Here is a 20,877-nt window from a genome sequence, read left to right as displayed (position 1 = left end):
TTTTTCTTTTTGAGTTGGATGTATTAGGGAAATCCTTAGGTTGTCAAGGCTTTTTTTTTTTTTTTTTTTTTTTTGTCAGTAGTGGTGAAAATGCTTTAGAATGACTGAATCATTCTTTTGAATTCTGTGATATTATTTTGAAGTTGAGATTCATGTTCAGAAGAAAGGATCTGAGAATCTCTGCATTTGACTTTTACTCTCCATGGTAGAAAACATGGAGAAAACGTGGGTCTAAATTAGCACTCTACTGATCTCTCCCTTCTCTGGTTAGTGGATCCTGTAGAGGACCCATTTTTCACATTTTGTTGCTTTTAAACTTTAGAAATAAGCAACAAATGCTTTTTATTTCTCTTCTTATTTGCTGTAAAAAGTGGAAGATAGTTTGAAGAGCACTTTTATCCAAGCAGTTTTTTTTTTCTTTTCTGTATTCCGGATGTTGTTTGTCTTGCACAATAGGATTTGAGTATGTTATGTGTTTCCTGATTAGTATTTCTGATTAGGACATGGATAATCATCCGAAATAAGTGCTGCTGGATATTTTTGGACTTCACATAAATATACATGAATGTGGATGGCAGGAAAATAGTAAATAACAATGTAACACTGAGTGATGAGAGTCTAATATGCTATGTTGTCAGAGAAGAAATGTGGGTTCAATTTCCAGTGGTAGCCTCTTATAACTCACCCAGATCTGAGTGCAGTAGGAACTGACCTGTAGAAATGTGTGTTTGGTGTTTTGCTCTCAAAGCAGAAAAACGAATCAGATCACTAATTCCAGAATCATACTTTCCCTTTGATGTTCATTTGTGTTTTGAAGTATGTGATTAATTGCCTGGGTTCATTTCTACATAATTGGATGTTGTTAAAGGTCTTCCTAAGAAGGAAGAAAGATGGAAAAATAAACACAAATAAATAAAAATATACTGTGTTCATCAGACTGATACATTAAGCAGAAACTTTGAGGATGAACAAACACTTAAAAATTTTCACCTCTTTATGCCAGGTGGCAAACTCCTATGTACTTGTGAATGTCTATCATCCTGCCCTTCTGGTCCACAGCTGTTTGCCTGCAGATGGTGTTAGGGACTATACTGAGCATTCCTCTCTTTATAGGTGATGAAGTTCAGATGCAGAGATGAAGACATTGGCCTTGAGTTATAGCCTGACACTGTGCCAAAGACAAGAACTCAGGGCTTTCTAATTCCCAGTTCTGTGAAACACCAGCTTTTATTTCCTCCTCATCTCAGCTTCATAGTGTGTTCTGTAAATCAGGCCCAGTGGCCATACCACAAGCGCTGACTGCCAAACACCTGCACTTAACACCGTGTAAATGGGCTGTCAGGACTCACAGGACAAGAGTCTAAAATAAATGATCTGAAGCCTGCTTCAAGAAGGCAGACCGACCCCATGATTTTAATTCCTGCTCCCTTCATAAATCCCATAAATGTATTAAAGGAATACAAAAACAGGAGAAAGTCTATATGAGTTGCAAAGCAAAGATAAGTGCCTTCTGTATGTCAGCAGCATCTCAGTAAGAGGCAGTTGAAGTGACAATGAGCTCCAGAAGGGACCCTGGCCAGCCTGTGAATCACTGAATAGAAGCAAAAGTTGGCTTGAGGTGTGGGTGGATCCAGTCCCAGATACAGAGCTGCACTGGGAGCTGGTGTCGGCTAAAAGCACAAGTAAGATCTGGAGGGAAGACAAGGTGGAGAGCAGATCTCAGTTCTTCCAGGAACTGTGCTCTGTGCATGTCAACAAATAGTGGCAAGCATCCGTATGCAATCTTGGCTAATATTTCATGGGGAAGGAGTGAGCTCACAGGGGCTGCCAACAGCAGAAATGCTTCTTCCTTAGTGCTGGGCCATCTACCTAACACCTTTATAGAATTCGGAATTGGAGTAATCATACTAGAGGAATGTACAGGCCTGTGACTGAGTCTGTGGGTGGGCATGGAAACATTACGCTAACCTACAGCTCCTTTGCCCAGGGCACAGAGGTGAGAGATTTTGACCCATGTTGAAATCTATTTACAGCTGTCCAAAGCTTAATATAACAGCCTCTTCTCAGGTAAAGACCTCTTGTATCTGTCTCATTGGATGTCATTTGATTTAAATAAAACTCCAGCTTCCCTCTCAAACCACAGGGAATTCAACATTTACAAATTTCCTAATCAAAAGTCAGCACGTGTGGGATTTGCATATGCTCTTATTTCTCAGTACACCCACATGGCTTCTTAAATGAATTGTGTCATACTTTGTCCAGAAACAATGGTTTTTACATCAAACATACAAACATTTTACATAAAAAATTAAAGATATTTCCCACAAAATGGAAAAATTATTTCATGGGGGGAACCAGGGGGTATTTGTTACTCCTTTTGTGCTTTTCCTAATAATCCCCAATAAGAATTGGCCACAGAGAGTGGTGGTCCTGCTCACGATCTACTCCTAATGAGAGCACTCTCGTCAGTTATAGAAGATAGGGCGATGCTCTTGTTGTTTTGGGACCCAGGGACAAACTTCAAAAAGAAACTCTTTACCCCAGGTGTAGAGATCCTGAGCTGAGGCCACCTCTGCCCATCTCTCTTTTGACTCCTCATAAACAATTCTGCTTTCATCTGTGGAAACAGACCACTGCCTTCTTCCTCTTCCATGGACCACGGAGAGTTTACAGAGCAAGGTGACCCTTTAAAAAGTCTCGTCTTCCAATTCTGGATGGTAGACAGCTAGCTCCTTTCCTTCCACCAGACACCAACAGTCACCTACACTTTAAGGACGAACAAACAGAGAAAAGTCAACAGGCATATGAAAGTCTCAGTCCTTCATCAGAAAGGGATTTAAAGTATCACAGCAAAAAATCTTCCTATGAAGTGAACTTACTTTGTGGAACTAGAGATAACTTCAGAAACTTGATTTTTGTCGTTTTTGAAAAGACTTAAAAGAGTACTGCATCTATGAAAAGAGAACAATTTGAGATAAAGAAAGGAATAATAAAAAAATACAGCTTCATGCTTTATAAAATAAAAATACCATAATGAATCATTTCTTTTCTTAAAATCTTATCAAAATTAAAATATTTCCTTCCCTAGCATATAGTACTGTGCATATGCAGCCCTTATAGACTACAGAAGAAAGGTGACTATGATTGCAAAGATGCAGAGAAAGAAGTTAATGATGATACAGAGATGTTTACCATAAATTTTTTAAAAAATGAGTTTTGATGAACATATTTAGGGCATCAAATATGAGGGAATTTCAGAGGAAGAGAGACAAGTGGTACAGGAGAAATAAACAAAGACTTGCAAAATTTCCTAAAACTCCAGAGACTTGAATCTTCAGACCAGTTATATAACTGGAAAAAGTTAATTGAAGTGATCCATATTTAGATAATGTTGTTGAAATTTCTGTATCCAGGCAGAAAATTTTTGCGACTGCCAATCAAATTTTTTCCCCCTTGGAAATATTCAATTCCAGAAGACAATGAAACAGTACTGACAGAATTTGCAGCAAAAATCATTGTGACCCAAGTATTGTATAGCTGCCAAAGATTATTCATGTGCAAGAGCAGTAGACAGGCATTTTCAGACATGGGAGAAAACAGAAAGCAAATTACCAATGTGCTGTTCCTGAAAATATAAATCAATAAAATATTTGTAACTAACTGAGAAATGCATTGAAATGAAGAAATGGGACAGATGGGAAAAAAAATTAAATGGTCACGAGAAACAAAGCCAGTAACACACAGAGATAAAGCTAAATGTTTATTGTGATGACTGTGGAGTTATTAAAAATAAAACATAATAGAAGATATAGTACATAATATATTTTAAAACCCTAGATTATTTCTTTAAAAGAGAGGAGGAAGGGTTGGTGTGATTCATTGTCCACTGAAAACTGCTCTGTCCTCCTGCCAAAGAAATGGATGGGAGTTGGATTCATGGTGGTTCAGTTAGACTACACTTAGCACTTGCTGATATGGGACTTGGGGATACTTTCTTATAAACAGAGTGAAAGCAGAAGTGATCTAGAAATTTAGCTAGATCTGCAATGTAAGATACCAGACATGACCTTTTGAACATGGAAGTAACTCAACTTTAATCATGCGATGGCAACACTGCCCAGGTGGTTGGGAGACAAAGCCTTAGGAAGGAACTTGGGTCTCAGTTAACAAGGAGCATGGCTGTTTCGCTGACCTAGATGGTTGACATCTGGACTATGATATAAGTGAGAAATAAACTTCTTTCTCAAGTCACCATTGGCTCTTTTGTTACAATAGTGGAGCTTTTCCCTGACTTATATCTGCTCTGAGGGCAAGGAAAACTATGTACAAAGTAACACACAAGATTATTCACATCAATGAAAGGTTCAACCGTCGTTTTATTTTATATGTGTTGACAGGAAACTTGATTTTTATGTGAAACAGTATATATATTTGTCATGGCAGTATATGAAGAGTTACACCCTATTTACACTGTATAGTATGGTGATTTCATAATGTATTGAATTTTATTTTCCTTTATTTGGGAATTACATTTCTTCCTCATATTTGGCTATTATAAACAAATTCTATACTGAAATGTTTTAGACACATTTGCAAGAATTTCTGGAGAATAAGTGTTCTAGGAGTGGAATTTCTTCTGTAAAGGCATTCAGCTGGGGTTGTGAAATTGAACTTTGGAGTCTGGAGGGGTCAGAGTCAAGTGTTTGAGGTGGTTCTTGTGGCAGGCACTGGCCTGCTGATATTTATGGCTGGCTAGAATCTGCAGCTGGCATAAGGCAAGCTGTTTCTCTCTTGATTCAGTTGGGGCTTTGTGGTATTCCTGGCTGACTCAGCTCTATTTCAGATCCCATCACCTGCAGCACTTGTGTGAATCCTACCTTCTCTATGAGTCTACCAAGAGAGGGTTTCTCCCCAACTTCTATGACACTGTCACCAGAGGAATTCCCAGGACAAGTGTGGTCCTTGAGTGAAAAAAAATGCAGAATACCAGAGACACAGACATATTGATTTGGGAAAGCAGATACACATTTCAAAGGAGAATGTGGGCTATTTCAAGGGAGAGATGTCTTTAGGGCAAAGTAAGAAGTATGTATATTGAAGGGAGAATGTGGACTATCTTCAGAGGGAGAGATAGCAATGACGTGAGTTATTTGTATTTATAGAGGGCCAGCTGCTCAGGGTGGACTAGATGTAGAATCAGGTCAGTGATACACAATTTTGTGCTAGTTTTCCCTGCATATTGCCCTTGTGTTCCACTTTGTAGGCAAGGGCATAGGTCAAGGGCTGGGTCTAAGCACATAAGCTGAGTGGCTTACTAATTCATATTTTGCTTTCCAAAGCTCCCTGGGCATTTCCAGCAACCCAATAGCTCAAGGGCACTTCTTTTTAGAGACTCTGTCCATCTTTGTTTTTTCTGTATCCCCAGATCCCCCAAATGCCCATCTTAGCAGTGCCACCTTTTCCTGCTATGGCAGCCTCTAGGACAAATCTCATGATTTCTAACCTATGTCCAGTTACTTGGGACTTGAGAATGGGTTGAGAAGGTTAAGGCTCCTGGTGGATAATGTTGCATCACCAATCGTTGTGGTTTCAACTTGGGTGGGGAAGAAGCCTGAAAGGTTCTTTCCGGGTTTCTAAATGGGCAGGGGCAATAGCTTCTTCTTCTTCTCCTTCTTCTTTTTTTATTTCACTATCACCTAAATTATATAATATACTTTCTCTTTTCTGAGTTAATTCCTAAAATGGCAAATATGGTTACTGTCATGGGACTTTTGGGTAATTAGTGGTGCACAGATGGTGAGAATTAACCAAGACAAAAAGAAGCAGTTAAGAGAGTTCCTTGGAGGAAGATATGTGATGCACTCACAGCAGGTAGATGACAAAGACATCCTTCTGCAGACTCACAGGGGGGTCTGAGTTTATATGTGCCTCTGAGTTCTTTCTTAACTTTTGGCAGGCTTTTTACTAGGAGTGCTTTATGCCAAGCAAAGGGTGATTAACAGATTCCAGTGCCTTACCCATAAAGCTTATCACACGTGTGCCAAATGCTCATCCCCAGGTTTTACATTGGATGCACAGATGAAAGTAATATATATGGGATCTTAAACAGGGGCTTTTCCTTATTAGGTTACTTTAGTTCAAACTTGGGTCTTTGGGGATGTTCCTCAGGATGGTTGGGCAATCTTTTGCAAAACAAGATCTTGCTGTTTATACTTCAGGAAAGTTAGCTCCTTTAATAATGCCATGAGGCAGGATAAAAGGGACGTTCTTAGGCTCACATCAGCTCTGCTAATCAAGGTGGGATGGGGCCTGGGACAATGCTTCCATTACTCCTCTGGTTATTTGTGTCCTGGCCCCAAAAGTTCCAGCTTAGAGGGGTGAAGGTTCCTTTTGCTTCTCCTGTGTAGTATCTTGCTTGCTCCTGAACCCTGTTCAGGCTTACCAAAGATCATTTAGATAGCCTTTAGATTACAAAAGAACTCCATGGAAGGAGTTCTCCAACCCTGGTTGCTTTTCTGTTACAAAGGAAGATGAAGGAATCTGAGAAACACTTAACCAAGACAATATCCTGACATGCCAAACTATTGTCTGTTACATATTTATTTCTATTTTGAAAGGCAACAGATTTACATTTTCTCACTATTCCTATTTCTTTTCTTTTTCTTACGTTTTAACTAACGTAAATATTCTTCTAGGCAGATAGATAATTCAGGAGGAAAAAGGGGGGGAAAAAAGTCTTGTATTTGGAAAGGTGAAAGAAAAAACACGCACATTAAAAAGTATATACCTAAAGATATTATATACCTATAGATGTGTATGTCTCTGATTTAAAACATTTAAAACCTTACAGTTCCTGATAATTTATTCTAAAATTATATGTGAGAAATAGGGTCTGGTGATCCATTTTTCAGAATATAGTATTTAGCCTTAATTGGGATGTAAGATTCAATTGTAGCCATTTTGAGTTTACCCACCTGTACCTAGTCATAGCCATTTTAATTATAGCCCTTCCCTTTGCCTGCCCAAATTTCAAAATTAGCCAGTTGTGTAGATTGTAACCTGAGCTCCTCCTGTGAGAACAAGGGGCAGTGCTGTGTTAGGGATAAAAACGATACTGTCTGTCCAAGTGTGCTTGCTTGCCAGACTTTTATTTGGTAGCATACCCTTCTGCAGAAGTGAAGTTTGCCTTGCTGAGCTGCTTTGGAGCACAGTATTCCATTCTTTCTGGCACCTCAGTATTTCTAACATGTATTAGAGTAGTGTAAGAGCATGGCTCTTTTTCTTTGTTCTTGCCAGACAATGGACATCACTATCATTTTTGTTATGGGTTTTCTTCTTTTATTTTTGGTCCAATAGGAAAAAAAAATACCTAATTGTTTTAGTTTTCATTTCTGATCCCAAGGAAAGATTGTGCATCTTTTCATGTTTATCTGCTATTGAATTTTCTTCTGGTAGTCGCATGTGGATGTCATTTTTTAATTTTCCACTGGGTTGTTTTACTTTTCCTATAGATTTAAATTTTCTTATTGATTATGTAAGCCAAAAAAAAAATATAGATTTAGGGCATTGCCCAACAACTCCATATGGGTTGAGTTAGAGAAACAGAATTAAAAACAACATTTGCAGAAAAATCTCTCCATGAGAGTAGTAGAGAAAGAAAGCAGTTTCTTATTGAATATGCATTAAACCAAAATGCAATGCATATCACAGGGAATCCAGTAGGAGATTGCAAAAACAGAAAGGAATCTTACCTTTTCACGTAGCCAATAGTCGAAACTCGTTGCATACATGTTTTCAAGATGGATGACAAGTAGTCTTCAAATAAGAAGACAGGAGAGCACCCATTGATCATACTAATTCCTCTTAGATTTACCTGGTCATCGTGACCATGTGTGCTAGTTTAATTTTTTTTTTTAAAATATGGTGCATTTTAATTATACATAACAGGGGAAATTCATTACATATGTGATGGCTTTATTCAGAGGAAAAATGAACTCTTTAAGAAAGAGGTAGTTTTCCAACTTGGAGCAAGGTGTCTACCAAAGTTAAGCTCCTAGCTTTCCAAGGAAACTGGGAGATGGGGGTGTGGGAGTGCTATTTCCCTTGATGATTACATTTCAAAAGGATGGCTTCCAGGTCCTTGAGAAAGTTGTGCCTGGGACATAAACCTGACAAAAGACCTATCTAGTTTTCAAAAGGATTTATATACATTTCAAAGAGAGGAGAAAGTACCTTACCATTACAAGTGACCTAAAGTAAATGCTCTAAGAAAAATAAGGGGAGGCAGATCTCTTTCCTTATTTTCACCTGGGAGAACTAAAGTGTCTTAGGTTTAACTTGCATCTTTCCTCATGATTTGCTGATAATATTATTCTGGCTATTTGGATGTGCTTTATATATTAGGAATATTAAATTTTAGTTTATTGTACACTCCGTAAACCAAACGAAAACAAATTAAAACCCACACTAAAAAAGACCCACCAGAGGCTTTCTAGACTTTTCTTAGTCTGGCCCCTGTTATCTTGCAGATCTTAACTAGGATAATTCTGCCTTACTCATTCTACTCCAGCCACCTGGGAATAGTCCTCAGGGGTTTTCTCTGGTTATCCTCTTGGCTTGGACTGATGCCCCCAAATATGTGAATACTCTTCTTTCTTTCTGCTTAGCGTTTTTTTCTTCCCTAAATGCTACTTTTCTTTTTTCTTTTTTTCTTTTTATTGTACTGGGGATTGAATCCAGGGGCCCTTAACCACTGAGCCACATCCCCAGCTCTTTTGTTTTATTTATTTATTTTTTTAATTTTGAGAAAGGGTCTTTTATTTTATTTTTGTGGTGCTAGGGATTGGACCCAGGGGCTTGTGCCTGCAAGGCAAGCACTTTACCAACTGAGCTATATCCCTGCCCGAGACAGGGTCTTGTTAAGTTACCAGGGCTTGGATAAATTCCTGAGGCTGCCTTAGAACTTGAAAACCTTCTGCTTCAGTCTCCCCTGGATGCCATTTTCTTATTGAAGATTACCTTGACCACCTAGTTTAAAATGATATATCCACCCTGTCCCCACCACTTGGAACTCTCAATCCCTCAATTTCCCCTAATTTTTTTTTTTAAAAATCTATAGCACTTATCACCTCTTAACCGATTTGATATTTTGTCTTTTGTCCCTCCTTCTTCTTAGGCCACGGTGTCAGTGATACACAATATTTTGTCTATTTTATTCACTGCTCTTTCTCTAAGGCTGAGTTAGCCTCTTTAGTACTTTTGAAATGAATGGAAAGAAATATGCACTGATATTTTTACAGTGCATAAAGGGGTTTTCCATATAGAAAAATTTAAATTTTTATGTAGTCAGATCTGCCTTTTCTTTTATAGTGTCTGAGTTTCATGTCTTCCTTAGTAAAGTTTTTCCAACATTGATATTTCCCTTTGTACAAAAAAAAGTGGCACAGCAGTGAAAAAACTAGTAAAATCTGAATAACATCTGGTGATTAGTTAATAATAACATATCAACGTTTTGATAATTAGTTTTGACAACTACCAGAGTATTGTAAGATGTTAACAATAGAGGGAATTGGGTGAGGAATTTACAGGAGTCCTTTGTATATATTTGAAACTTTCCTGTAAGTTTAAAATTATCCTAAAGTAAAAAGTTTAATTAAAACTATATATTTTCTTTGAATGTGTTTTAGTTTGGATATTAGTTTTAGATTTTAATTCCACGTTGAAAATATTATTTTGTATCATTTGAATAAGGACACCTTCCCCGCCCCCCTTATGAATAGTTGACTGTTCTGGTTTAAAAGTCTGCTATATAATATATATTCGGTAGGGAAAGTGAATTCCCCCCCCCCCCCCAAAAATGTTTAAACTCATGTATCTATTCTTTTGGATTAATTTTGTGATCAAATTATCAAGTTCCATAGAAATTCTCATTGTGATTTCAAATGAGATCATAAGTGCAATGGGTACATAGGTTTGTAGTGTGTCATTCTTGGATAAAAGGAAGACAATAAAACACTATGTTTCTGAAATTCCATTCCCAAGAACTTAGCCAATGCCAAGGAACCAATAAGAGTGAATATGAGCAAGAATATACAGAAAAATACAGTCTTGAAAGACACTGGCTCTCTCTCATATATGCTGAGAATTGGGGTAAGCAGGTGCTGTTTGTAGAAAGCTTCTTTCTTGCCTGGTGCAATGATACACAGCTGTAATCCCAGTGACTCTGGAGACTGAGGCAGGAGGTCACAAGTTCAAGACTGGCCTTGGCAACTTATTCAGAGCTTGTCTCAAGATAGAAATATAAAAAGGACTGGGGATGTAGCTCAGTGGTATAGCTCCCCTGGGTTTAATTCTCAGTACCAGAAGAAAAAAAAATGCAAGCAAGCTGCTTTTTTGCATACACATTAAGTTTCCTGTGATGTGATGCAGGTCATACAATGGGACAAAGTAAGGTAAGTTGATGATGCCACTACTAGAACCTAACCTATAGGTAACTCCCTGTGCTAACTGGTGCAGAACAGAGTACCACAGGGAAAGAAGTGCTCATCCAGCTGGCTGCTACTGGACAAAGTGTCAAGAGGGTCAGAGCACTATTTTGCAGTGGAGCACCTGTTCAGCCTGTCACCACTGGATCTCTCCTGTAAACAGTTTTCAGTAAAACTTATGTCACATCCCCTCTCTGGTGTCTTCTTTGATCTCTCAGCAACCTATCCCATTGTACCAGCACAAATGAGCTGTGGACAGTACAATAGTTTTGTAAAATTTTGCTGCATTAAATACATGTAATGTTAATGTATGCAAAGTTATCATCATTGATTATAAAAGGGAAAGTATACAAGACACATGAATAGGCAAGTGAACTGATGAGAACTTAAAATACCAATGGTACACACAGTTAAGAGACTTCAAGCTAAAGACTAATCAATAAAAGGCAAAAAAAAAAAAATCAGGACTGTTCTTATTTTTTCCAAGTGGCAAAGATTAAAATGAACAAAAATTTCTAGTCCTATTATGCTCTCCTATATTGTTGACAGAAAGATTAATTGGTAGAACTTTACCTGAAAAGAAATTGGTAATTTCTTTCAAATTTTTAATATTTGTTTACTCATTTATCAAGCATATCTACTTTTAAAAAAATCCTTGAAGGATGTAATAATGGAAATGTACATTCATAAATTTCCCATAATATTGCTTTATAATAGTTAAAGCATCCTAATTTTGCATTAGAGAATGATTAAATAAAATTTATTATATATGTATGGTAGAAAGGATATATATATCTGTAGCAAAGTATCATCCTAATTTTGCATTAGAGAATGATTAAATAAAATTTATTATATATGTATGGTAGAAAGGATATATATATATATATATCTGTAGCAAAGTATCTATCTGTCTGTCTATCTATCTATCTATCTATCTGTCTATAGTGTGTGTGTGTGTGTGTGTGTGTGTGTGTGTGTTGAAGTGTGTGTATAAATTTGTATGTACTATCAGTAAGGTTATGCTGGTGTATTGGATTTCTAGAGCTTGAACCATTTCATTTGTTCTCTGGGTGGTAATTAGAGATACACTTCAAACCACCAGCAGAAATCTGGTAAAATCCAACATCTAAAATTTATATAACGTTGAACTTTTTTTTTTTGTACCAGGATTTGAACCCAAGAATGCTCAAGTCCTGAGCCACATCCTCAGTCCTGTTTGTTTTTATTTTGAGACAGGGTCTCACTAAGTTGCTTAGAGCCTTGCTAAATTGCTGAGGCTGGCTTTGAACTTGCCATCCGTCTGCCTCAGCCTTCAGAGCAGCAGGAATTACAGGTGTGTGATATCATGTTTGGCTGTTGGATTTTTAATGAAAGATGATCACCAGGAATGGGGCCAGGGTGGTGATGGTGGTTTCTATTGTGTTTGCTAAGCATGAGAGGGACGTTTGATTACCTGAGGAGAATATTCCTGAGGATTCACATTGAAGGGACATAAATATATTATTTGTGACAAGAAATCAGTGCATATAATTGCCTGGACTTAATTAGTCTCATTGAGGAGGACAAACATCTTACGTGGAATTAAATATACCATATGCCAATTTCTAAATAACTTCTAGAATATAACTGGACTACCACCATTCTTATTCCTGATGTTTCTTAAGTTCTTTTTTGACTCTGGGGGGGATACTAGCAGTTAATTGTAGGGACCTAAGCTCCAATTAATATGTGGTAGAGTTAATAATATTCCTATTCTGAGTAGAGAAGGGAACAATAAGCTGTTGACAACTCACTCCTGTGAAGTTATCTATTTCTTCTGATCCTTTTAGTGAGCCTTTGGGTTTGACCTCCTCTGGGAACAGACATCCATGTTGTAGGATTCTGACCAGGGTTTACATCAAGAAACAAGAATACAGTTGTATGACCTGGCATTTAAGAGGAAGATTTGTGCTGAAAAGTACCTGAAATGGTCCCCTTAAGTCAGACTTTTGTTTATTTCTCTTTCAATATATCTTCCTTCCTTATTGGATATACTGTAGAGGCATGCCTGGGGATTCTTGAAAGTATAACTTGCACCTCTTGGGCATAAAACTGTGATATTAATTTTTGTTAGAACCTTGAAAGGTTAGAATGCAGCAAGGTAGAATCTGTCAGAAGTTGAGTCAATCTGAGTCTCACAGGTTTTTGTCTATAATAATTACATGTGGTGAAAGTTTAGGAGAATTTTGTGGTATATAAAACCATTTCTTTAGAATAGGGTTAGAAGTTTTGGCCAAGAAAGATTAAGTTCTCTTGAAAACTTTGACAATTTGTTTTATTTAAAAAAATGTAATATAGTAGAATTGACTTTTTCTTGTGTGTGGTTCTATGAATTATAACATATAAATAGGATTCAGAAAACTACCACTGCAATCAGGGTTAGAGAGCAGTTCTATCATTTCAAACATCTTTCTCTTGGCATCCCATTATAGTCATACTTTTGTACCACCCTAACCTCCAGCAACTAAGATAGTGTTATCTTTTTGAGATGATCATATAGATGGAAACATATGATGTATAACCTGAAAGATTTCTTCCTATAATGTTTTTGAGATCCATTAAAGTTACCATGTTTATCAATAGTCCATTCCTTTTCATTGCTTAGTAATATTACATGGTATAATGTTGAAGCATATTTAGATAGTGTCTATGTTTTGTCAATTTTGAGTATGGTTGCTATATGAAATTATGTCCAGATTTTTGTGAACTTTTGTCCAGTTTCATATTTGAAGTGAAGGTGCTCTCGGTTATAATGTGGTAAAGGACTTGGCTAAATTGTGTTCTCATGTTTTATGAAAAGTAGAACTTGTAAATGATGAACTTGGATATTTACCTGAGAAGGTTTCCTTCTAAGCAAAGTGGTGAAGGTATGATATGGTCTGTTTTGTTTTTCCTACGTATAATAAAATGCAAGAGGAGATAGATAAATCAAACAAGGAATTGCTAAGCAAAAAGAAACCAGAAATTAAAGATTTGAAAAGTTCTTAGCTGATATTATAAGATACAAGAAAAAAAAAGTATGACTCATGAATCCAATCAACCATCTCAGCAGAAGCCAGGAATAGAGATGCAGTTATTCAGGAAAGATCTGTGGTGGAACTTTTTTGTATGATAACTTGTATCCCCATGGATTGCATTGAAGATCAACTGGTTTTTGAGAATTTTGTATCAGGAGAGATGCTGCCTATAAGGGTTCTGTGTTTGGGATTGGGGTCTCTGATGACTTCGTGGCTGTGGAATGCTTGGTGGCTGGGAAAGTTTCTGTACAAAAGTACAAGATGCCTACCTGCTAGGAAAGTTTGTGTGAAAGACACACGGGACATGGCTGCTTTAGCAATGCCCTCCATAAGGAGGCTTTGTGCTAGAGTCTTATCAGCCTTGACCTTGATCTTAGGCATAGCTCCTGGGAATAAAGTAACTTGCTCCCTAGATAACTGCAATGTTTCACCAAGTTCAGCTGCTCCTGGACCTGCCCACCTAACAGTAACTTCAAACAATGGACTTTCTTGAGAGCCACACAAAGCTCCTAACATTGCATATTGTAACTATAGAATGTAACTGTAGAATAAGCAACCATAGTGATACAATAAACAATAATGTAGTTATGGCCCTAATGATCTAATGTAACCTATTAATATAAATAAACATGGCCACTTAGACAAGCAGCTCTTTTTGCCTCTGCATCTTGTATCTGTCTCCCTTTGTGCTTCTTAACAGCTTCCAGCTTGGATGGAAGAGGACAGACACAAGATAAAATGAAAGAAGGCTGTCGGACTTCTGGGATTCTATTAGATAGGCTAATAGAGCTATCTGGTTGTGAACATGTGTTATTTTAACATGACCTTGAAGCGAAGGGAAGAATAAACCTTAAGGAGGTTCTGAGATTGGTAGGGCTGCCATTATTAACATAGACCCAGTGGGCACAGGCCCAGAGATAGGGGCCACCTCCTGGGTTTCAGAAAAAGGGTCAACTCTTCAGTTTCAACAGTCCAGGCTGCTAACACCAACCAGATGGAAGAGCCACCACACATTTGGACACTAAAGGCAGGGCCATACCAGTGGGCCCAGAGGACAAAGCATCAAATCAAAGAGAATTACTTTCATGTATTAAAATCTAATGGAATTTGCCCTGGTAGGTTTTGGACAGCTTGAAATGTCTCACCCCTTTCTTCTTTCTCCTTTTTGTAATAGCAGTGTTTAGTCTATGCTTGTCTCATCAATCTAATTTGGAACTTGTCTATTTCACAGGTTCACAGCTAGAGAGGAATTTGACCTAAGGAAGAATTATGCTTTTTGCCTTATTCATAATTGATTTGTATAATACTTTGATGCGATTCTTGATTTACAATTGATACATGGAATGGGCGAAGACTTTCAGGGCTGTTGGGATGGAGTGAATATATTTAAGGACATAAATTTTGGGGAGGATAGAGGGTAAGGAATGAATTTTGTTGCCTCCAAAGTTTATATATTGAAGTCCTAACCCTTCAGAATGTGTACTTCAGAATGTGACTGTATGTGGAAATAGAGTTTTTCAGGAGGTAATAAACTGAAAATGAGGTCATGGGCCCTAATCCGATCCAACCATCTTTATACAAAGGAGAAATGTGGACATATATAGGTATAGAGGGAAGATCATGTGAAGATACAAGGAGAAGATGACTATCTACAAGTCAAGGAGAGAAGTCTCAGAAGAAACCCACTGTGTCAGTACCTTGATCTCAGACCCCTAGTCTTAAGAATTGAGAAAATAAATTTCTTTTATTAAGCCACTTCCTTTGATGTGCTTTATTATGCAGCCTTAGAAAACAAATATAGTAAATTTCTATTATTCCAGGGCAAATATCCAAGAGGGGAAATGACGAGTTAAAAGTTAAGTCTACGTTTTACTTTACAAAAACCTTCTGGACCAGGTACAGTGGTGCACTCCTATAATTCCAGCTGCTCCAGAGGCTGAGGCAGGTGGATGGCAAGTTCAAAGGCTTCCAGGAAATCTAGCCAGAAGCTGTCTCAAAATAACATAAAAGGGCCTACGGATTAGCTCAGTGGGAGAGCACTTGACTAGCAAGTGTGAGGCTCTGGGTTCTATCCACAATACTGAATGAATAAATGAATGAATGAAGGAATAAATAAATAAATAAATAAATAGAACAAAAATAACCCAATTGTTTTCTAGAGTAGTTGTACAATTTTGCATTACCATTAACATTCTATGAAAGTTCTAGTAGCTCTGTTTCCTCTTTCTTTTCTTTCTCCTTCCTCCCTCCTTCCCTCCCTCCCTCCCTCCCTCTTTCTTTCTTCCTTCCTCCCTCCCTCCCTCCCTCCCTCTCTCTCTCTCTCTCTCTCTCTCTCTCTCTCTCTCTCTCTCTCTCTCTTTCTTTCTTTCTTTCTTGAGATGATGTCTCACTATGTTGCCCAGGTTGACTTTGAAGTCCTGGGCTCAAGTGATCATTTTGCCTCAGCCTCCTGAGTGCCTGGGATCACAGGTGCACACCACCACACTCAGTTCTGCTGTTTTCTTGTCAGCACTTGGAATTGTCAGTATTTTTTAAAATTTAATCATTCTATTGGCTGTATTTTGGTTTCTCACCATGTTTTTTTTTTTCCCACTTGAATTACTTTGGTGGCTTACAATGTTGAAGATTCTTTTTTTATGTGTTCATTCTTATCTTCTCCTCAGGTTCTTTGCCATCTCCCCACCCACCCCACCCCCAGTTCTAGGGAATAAACCTAGAAGAGCTTTACCCCCGAGCTACATGCCCAACCCTTTTTATTTTTCATTTGGAGACAGGGTCTCACTAAATTGCCCAGGCTGGCCTTGAACTTGCTATCCTCCTACCTCAGTCTTCTGAGTCACTGGGGTTAAAGAATGTGCCAGCGTATTCAGCCCAATTTCTTAATAGAGCCTTTGGTTTTTTAATTGTTGGGTTTGAGAATTATTTACATATTCTAGATGAAAATTCCTTTGTCAGATATATGATTTGTAAATATTTTCTCCCAATCTGTAGCTTGCATTCTCATAATCTTATTATGGTCTTATTATAGCACAAAAATACAATTTATTTATTATTTTAAAGAATAACTTGTTTTTTTAAAAAAAATGTTTTTAAGTTGTTGATAGACCCTTATTTATTTTTATAAATAAATAAATTCTCAGTACTGAGAATTGAACCCAGTGCCTCACACACACCAGGCAAGTGTCTACTGCTGAGCCACAGCATCCACCCCATTTATTTATTTTTAAATGATTATTTGGCTCATATACTTGGTTTTAATTTTTTTTACTTATCAGGGCACTAGAGCCTCACATGCTAGATAAGTGCTCTTAACAGTGAGCTATAACTCCAGCCCCAAATACTTAATTTTGATGAAGTCATATTTGTCAATTTTGTCTTTTTTGGATTGTTCTTTTTGTGTTATGTAAAAACTCCACCTACCCCTAGATTAAAAAAATTCTCCTATGTTTTCTAAAAATTGTATAGCTTTCCACTTCCCTTTTATATCTATGATGCACTTTAAATTAATTTTCTGTATAAAGTTTGAGTATATACAAAGGAAGGATTTTTCAGTTGACTCTGACTTAATCAAAAGGGAGCGATATCTTGGGTAGGTTTGACTTCAGTGGAAGATTTTGAAAGAGGAACTAAAGCCCTCCACATGAGATTCAAGGACTTTACAAATATAAAGTGGAAAGAAAAACTATATAGTCTTTCTATATTCTGGAACTTCTCTACTTACCTATTGGTGCAAATTGGTTGATTTACCAAGTTGGTAGGAAGCAGCATCTGAGCCTGCAATTGCACTACCTTCTTCAGTTTCTTCTAACTTCTGGAGCCAGTTATACATGCTCAGCTCTATGATGAAGAGCTCTCTGTGTGATACTCTTATCACCAAATTCAGAGGGTACCAGATTGGGCACTGCAGTCAATTCATGATTCCAGACTTCCCACTCATCCTCCTGGGGTTCTAGACTACTTCTTGCCTGCCTGTGGCTGTCAGGGTTTCTTGTCCAGTTCCCACAATTGCATTTATAAACAGTTCCTTGTAACAAATCCTGAGAGGAGAGAGGGAGAAAGATTTCCTATTGGTTCTCATTTTGGTTAACACTGAGTAACAGACTTATACTTTTTTCCATTAAATTGCTTTTGTGCTATATTCAAAAATTAGAACAAATGGATATCTATAAGACAAAATCATTTTACCCCTTGGGTAACATAAATGGTTGAAAGCCATCAAAGAAGATGGATACCCTGGAGCAATGGTAGAGTTAATAGGAAAGGCTATTTCAGTTGTTTGTGAGTGTACCTAGAAACCTGGTGATTTCAACTGGATATACAGGACAAAATTGAGTCTGGGCATAACTACTGGATTTGTTCTGTTGGCACTTTCATCTTATGCTAGCTTCTACTATTTCCCTTGCTAAAAATGTGTAATATTATTAAATAAAATATTTGGGAAACATTACCTTTAATATAATAATATTAAAATATTTTTATTTCTGTATAGGTTAAAATGAAAAATGAAAGTAATATACCATAATATTGATGGTGGCCATCCATGGGGGCTGAGATTATGGTTGAGATTTTTTTCCTTGTTATTTGCTTACTGTTACTTTCTAAATTTCCTAATTTAGCATGGTGTTATGGACTGAAACTTTGGGTCTCCCCACCCCACTAGTTTTATATGTTGAAATGCTGACCTCTGATGTTAGTATACTTGGAGCCACTAAGGAAGGTTGATGAGGTTGTAGGATGGGGCCTTGATCCAGTAGGATTAGTGTCCTTTTAAGAGGAGATACCAGGGAGCTCCTGTCCTCTGTCACATGAAGATACTGTGAGAAGAAGTCAGCCCTTAGCAGAAATCCAACTTTGCAGGGACCTTGATCTTGGCCTCTATAGCCTCCAGACTGAGAGAAAATAAACATCTGTTGTTTAATTCACCCAGTCTCTCTCTGTTTTTTCTTTTATAACAACTGGAGCAGACTAAGACAGGGTCTATTTTTGTAACAAGAATATAAAACAATAATACTTACTTTAATGGGGGGAAATGCTGGCTTAAAAGGCATTAAAAACAAAAGTGCAAGATCTTTTGCTAATTCTGTAAGTTTCTAGGCTTTGCTAATTATATCCCAAATTCCTCAAAAGAGACATGTAAGATAAATGTGGAGATGATGAGAAATATGTTATTTGTTTCTTCTTGTGTTTCTTGGAGAGAGCTGTTGCAAGTTTTTGTTGGAATTAACCAGCAGTAAAACTTAGGGCACATAATTTTACATTTGGTACATTTGGTTAAGATTCAGCTAAGAGTTTTGCTTGCTCACAGGGTTCCTGCCTTCTTCACATCACACACACACACACACACACACACACACACACACACACAGCAGTTTTAATCTTCCATACTAGGTTGATGCTGCAAAATAACATATTGTAAGATCAACACTCTATCTCCTTGATAATGTACAATAAATTGCAATCAAATTAGATTCATAACATCACAGCTTTTCCATCCATTTGGCTTCATGTCTGATTACTTTTCAAATGACTTCTGTGACAACATATGATGTCGCCTGGGTGCCCTCCTCTTTCCTCTGCTGCCACAGTCTTTTCTGTTTTCCATGCTGGTGTTCATTTGATTTTGAGAGAAAAAAGTCCTAAAGTGCACCCTCTAAAGGAAAGCAGATGGTTAGTGGTGTTTTTGTGGAAGGTGTGTGCTCTCATTTTATATCTCTCTCTCTCTCTTTCTCTCTCTCTCTCTCTCTCTCTCTCTCTATATATATATATATATATATATATATATATATATATATATATATATATATATTCCGAATTTTGATTTAACATGTTTCTGTTGTCAATATGTTTCATCTGTGGCTAAAAGACTCCTAGCATGAGTTCATATTCTTTTTCTGTCTCTCTCTAGCCACTCTCGATTCCTCGACCTTAAACTCATTCAGATATTGTTGTGAGAAGTGACCAGAATTTTTTCTATTCAGAGAAATTTTGCTTACTATCATGAGGTGCAGTCATGTATTTTAACCCCAAACTGCTCATTATAAGGAAGCATCTAAAATAATTCATCGTTGCCCCTTGTGTAGGGTATAGATCATGACCATACCATTTAAACAGAAATTTATGCTACTCTTTCCAGAAAGCATTTTCAGGATTTGCTATTTTCCCCATGGTCTTTAGACTGGAGGTTTTTATGGAGATCAAATACTTTGGAATCTTTCATGGACCAAGTAATGCTCTTAATTTAGGTACCCACATCATTAATATCATTAGGTAGCATAATAATAAAGTTGAGATTTAGAGTTTAGATTATTATGCATCATAAAGAGTATCATTCTCCTGATATAAAAATGAGTAGCCACCTATCTTATAAATGCTCTTCTTAAATATGGTACTTCACTAACTGGAGTGTTCATGAGAATCCAGGATGTTGGAGCTGATCCCTTGCCCTATGTCTTCATTTTATCTTATTTTATAGACAGTAAACAGACACTAAGTGCCCTGAGATGCTAAGTCCTCCCTTGATCAGGGTTGTACAGCTTGTTTGGGCCAATGGGAAGAGAACTCCAGGCCCCTGGTTCCTGGTCCATTTATTTTAGTAAAGTTGGACACAATGCCACACCCTTGATGTAAAAATATTTAATTTTCAATAACTGAATAATTTCTATTCCAAGAGACTCAATTGTTGCATAAAAGAGAGAAAAAAATTAAATTTACCAAATGATATTATCTCAATTTCTCTCCTGATGTATGTAGTCTCTTTAAACAACTCCAACCTCTTTCAGGCAAATGTTTAACCTTTCTGGTTTCTTCACCTCTTCATGCTCCTTACCAATTAAGCATCTTAATTTTAGTGGGGAGGGGAAGTCACCTATATGAGCTTGCGTGGTGGGATGGGGATCCCATAGTGGTGTGCAGGAGGCCTTAGGTGCCACCTTCACTGAGAAGGGAGGATTGTTTTTCTTCTTCTTCTAGAGTCTGCTGGGTCCCCCTGTGATCATCTTGCCTTTGGGGGTATCACCTGACAAGAGTCATTCGTCTCGTGTCACTGAAGTATTGGTGGCCCAGTATCTTCTGCCTTGTTGTCACCTTTGTGTCCCCTCACTGGGGCTCAGGGGAACTCCTGGAGCCATTGTGGGCCACTCAAAAGCCCTGGGGAAACAGGTGATGGTCTCAGACTATCTGCGTCCCTCCGCCTTTGCCAGGGGATTTGTCATCAAACAGAATGTAGCAATCCTTTAGAGGCTCAAAGTCTTCTCTCATGATGCCCATAGAAGTGGGCTACTGTCCTTGAGTTGTTCACATGTGCTAGTGTGACCCCTTGTAATAATTTCCCCTACCTT

Source organism: Spermophilus citellus, assembly GCF_964194105.1.
Source record: "Spermophilus citellus genome assembly, chromosome: 13".
NCBI classification, from domain to species: Eukaryota; Metazoa; Chordata; class Mammalia; order Rodentia; family Sciuridae; genus Spermophilus; species Spermophilus citellus.
Note: the sequence above shows the minus strand (reverse complement) of the source record.